The sequence below is a fragment of the Indicator indicator genome, chromosome 5 (genome assembly GCF_027791375.1).
Source record: "Indicator indicator isolate 239-I01 chromosome 5, UM_Iind_1.1, whole genome shotgun sequence".
In the NCBI taxonomy this organism is placed as follows: Eukaryota; Metazoa; Chordata; class Aves; order Piciformes; family Indicatoridae; genus Indicator; species Indicator indicator.
In genome coordinates this window covers 15,254,537-15,258,606 of record NC_072014.1, presented here as the reverse complement: position 1 = coordinate 15,258,606, position 4,070 = coordinate 15,254,537, and positions in this window count along the sequence as shown.

The following is a 4,070-nucleotide window of genomic DNA, read 5'->3' as shown; positions in this document are numbered from 1 at the left end:
TCAATACCCATCTCCCTCTAAAATAAACAAATTGACACTTCCCTTGGCTTCTCTGTTTCACTAATCTGCTGAATGAAGTGGGAAATCTACGTCTTGCCATCTTTTCCACTGTGTCTGAAGCAGACCTGCAACTGTGGTACCTCAAGATTATGAATCTAAAGCCTTTATGCCAAATCAAAGAGAGAAGCATGCTGCTATTAAGAAGGAAACTAAGAACCTGGAGGAACTGCAAGGCAGGAAGAGGCAAAATGATGCAACTTTTGCATCATGCATACATCTTGTATGATAGTAACAATGAGGCCAAAGAACAAATCAACTTTGAAGTATATGTGCATATGGCTCTCCTCAAAGCTGGCATAAAGTTTTCCTAAGCAAAAGGAACTATTGAAGTGAGTCTCACAGAATGCCTTATGCAACAGGCCAGCACGAGGCTGCTCCTGATGAGCTTCTGCACACTGTCAAAGTTCATCTTGTCTTAAGTACTTTCATACAAAGACTAATTGAGGTGTTATTATTCCCCAAAATTATGTTACTGGTATTTTATATTTTTTTTTCAATTCTTTAAAAATCAGACCTTATGTAAGGAAATTAACTTTTAGGTTCAACTAGCTTTATTCCATTTGTTAACACATAAAGGGCACAACAGGTATCGATCGTCTAAAATCAATGGACTGAAATTGCTACAGTGGCTTGGCTCTTTGGTGAAAGGGCAATTAGAGTGCTAATTGGTATATGAGGAGATGATACTCAAAAACCTTTGTGACAAAGCATGGATTCTACTTAGGAACCACATAAATAACAGCCTCAAGGATTACCTTAGTCAGACCTGCAGTACTTCCCAGAGGAAGAGGCATGAAACGTCTCTGGCTGTACATGCTTCTCAGACTGGATCTCTCATGTCCAAGAGTAAGACACTGATTCACTGAAGTCAACAAGTTCTGTGGCTGTACAAGCCCACCTGGAATGATCCACCTTGTAAAGCTAAGATCAAGACCCGTAACTGCTTGGTAGGCTGCTAACACAAAATCAGTGGCAGTGAAAAACAGGAGGTGAACCAACAAAAGGCAAAAGTAGTGGCCTGTTTCAGAACTCTTTGTCAGACAGGACAGAGGGATTCCTGTTTCAAATGTATAAGGTTTATTTTTAAAAGTGCAGCTTTATTGCAGACTTAAGTTTCCTCACTGAAAAATGTTATGTAGTCACTTTTCAGGGAAGAGTCACCAAGGGATATATAAAGACTGAAGTCTAAGAAGGGGAAGAGAGTTGATATCCTAGGCTGTCTTAAAGAAATGCAGATACATAATGGTCATTGATTTCAAACAGGAATTATGGGCCTGCATAGCTGTGATCAGTACAAGCATACAGTGACCACACGACCAAAAAGCTCCTCCACAATTTATATCAATGCAATCAAGCAGAACTTCACTCTCAGTTCCTCTCCTCCCTTCCTCGCTGGCATTTGCTAAGAAAGAGAAATTGTGATGTGGGGCAAATACACTCTGCACTAGCTGCAGCTTCATTAAAAAGTCTGATGGGCACAAGAATAATTCCAAGACCAAACTCCTGAAACCAATTTATAGAAATTAACATCCTCTAAAATTACATGAACACACAAGTAGATTGAAGAATTAATCATTTGGTATACTAGTTCTCCACCTTTTTTTCAGCCAGTCATCCAAACACATTGAAGGAGGTATGTGGACATGACGAAAATCATTTGCAAATCAAACAGTTGTCTCCTCAACAAAGTATGGGGAACAATATACAAAAATAAATAAATGCCTTGTCAGATTTGCCTCATTTCACAATACCACCGGGCATTCTTCAATCAGCAGGACAATCACAAGCAGGATTTCATAGGTTTCAGTTCAACTTTTTACATGATTTAAAAACACTTAAATGTTACAAACATATTTAAATCACCACTTAAAAATATTCGGCTTATATTATTAAGATCTATTTTACCAAGTATGAAATAAGGACTTCATAACAACAGAAGCATGAAAATAATTTTTGTTTCCTCCACCCACACACATTTGCTATTTCAGAAAAGGACAAACACATCATCCATACTCCTTTTTATTGAAGGAGGACAAATCTTTCAAGAAAAAGAGGGATAGTATAATTGCTATGATAGTAAAAAGACACAAGACCTATCCTGTTTAAATTCTGTTCCTTAGCAAGACGGAAGGAGAGGTTTGGGTTAGAGTGGGCCTGATTACTAATAAAATGAGTTTCTGTAACAACTAAACTTTGTTCAATGATGCCTTGTTCAAACAATTCATTAGGCCTCTCTATTATATGTGCTTGGTATCTCTTTAATTTCCTGAATTAAACTAGACTACATGCAGGTAGGACATTTTACCATTAGGTAGAATGAAATCTGTCTTCTACAGTAAGAGACTGAAATGTGGGATTTTCTCTTCTCTCTCAGAAACAAATCAAGAAGAGCAGAGAGTTAATTAATTAATTAGGAGCTACTTTTACAGTCAGAGTACAGTAGCAAGTTTGAGCCCTATAAAGTCATGAGCAAATTCCTTTCTTCCCTTCCTCATAAAGAGATGCAAGTAAACACATCAGAATTTCTGCTGCTGGATTAAAAAAAAAAAAAAAAAACAACCGACACAACAACACAAAATTAAATTCATTCTTTTAAAAAATGAAAGCTAGCGGAGTCATTTCTTTAAGAACGGAAATTACTGTCAAAGAATCTGAATACTGTATTTAGCAGGTGGGCAGTAAATGTAAAAATGTCCTGCAGATGGAAAGAATTCTTATGTACTTTGCTTTAGTGATTTCTCTTTTGGTTAGCCGTGACTGTTGATAGGTGCCTGCCTGACATACATTCAGCTTGCCGTACAGAGCATCAAACCCCAACATACATCAAAAAGGCTACATGGCTCCCATCGGGGGGAAAAAAATATCTAAGAAAGTCTCACTAGCTAAATTAAGAAATGCATCCATTTGAAACTTACCAAAGGGTCTGACCTAGACTTGTGTGGATGGGCAGAATACCAACCAAATTCTTGCAGTTTCAGCTCAGAAATACCTGTCGGCCTGTCAGGCAAGGAGTTCTGGACAAAGCCACATTCAAAAAGGCAAATCATCAATGCTACAAGGCCACAGTAATTCATTAAGGAAGGGAATTTCTGCATGGGATTCTTCACTAATCCATGATCTCCTGCAATCCTTCTGGTTTTATTTAGGGTGGGGGGAAGGTGTTACCTTTTTTTTTTTAATTTTCCCCCTGGCCTAACTTTGTATCAGCCTTCAGATTTCTGGGCAACCAGTCAAATGATCCCCTTACTGCTCAGTGAATTAGAATTCATCATAATTAAAAAAAAAAAAAAAAGGCAACAACAAAACAAAACAAAAATCAGCATGCAGTAAGAACAGTGACCAGTTCTGGGAAGGTACAACCCCCACTTCTTTACCAAAAGAAGAAAAGGAACTGCTGCTCCCTGCACCCCAAACACACACACGCACACATAGGAGGTCAAGAGACCATTTTAAGAAACTGTCAGACTCATCCTTGAACCATGATCTTGATTTAGGACTTCAGTGCACCATTCTCAAATCAATGCGTGCAGTCAATTTTTCCATGCCAGATCCTACCTTTGGAAAAAAATAAATAAAAATATACTAAAAAAAAAAATCAAGAGACTTCTGCCCACTGAAAACTTTCTAGCAGATGCTAACAGGATGGCAAGCACTGATCCAAACCCTAGGAAACAGTAACATGCATCAGTAATCTGAGGTATCTTCCCATTTCTAGGTCTTACTGCTAAGATCAACAATATCCAGTAACTGTGCTGTATCCTTAAGAAATTATTGGGGAACAGTGAACCTGCCTGCAATAAATGAGCACCGGTGCATAACAAGCACGTGTGAACACTACAGCAAGGTTCGCAGAGGGCTAACCCTGGTCAGTACTGAAACAGGGGTTTTTTTCTGAACCCCTTCCTGAAAAAATGGGAAGGAGGACAGAAAAAATAAAGAAAAAGGAAAAAAAAAGGAAAGATAGAAAACACAGGTCCCCCATCTACCCGCAGAGAGCCAGGCAGACAAGC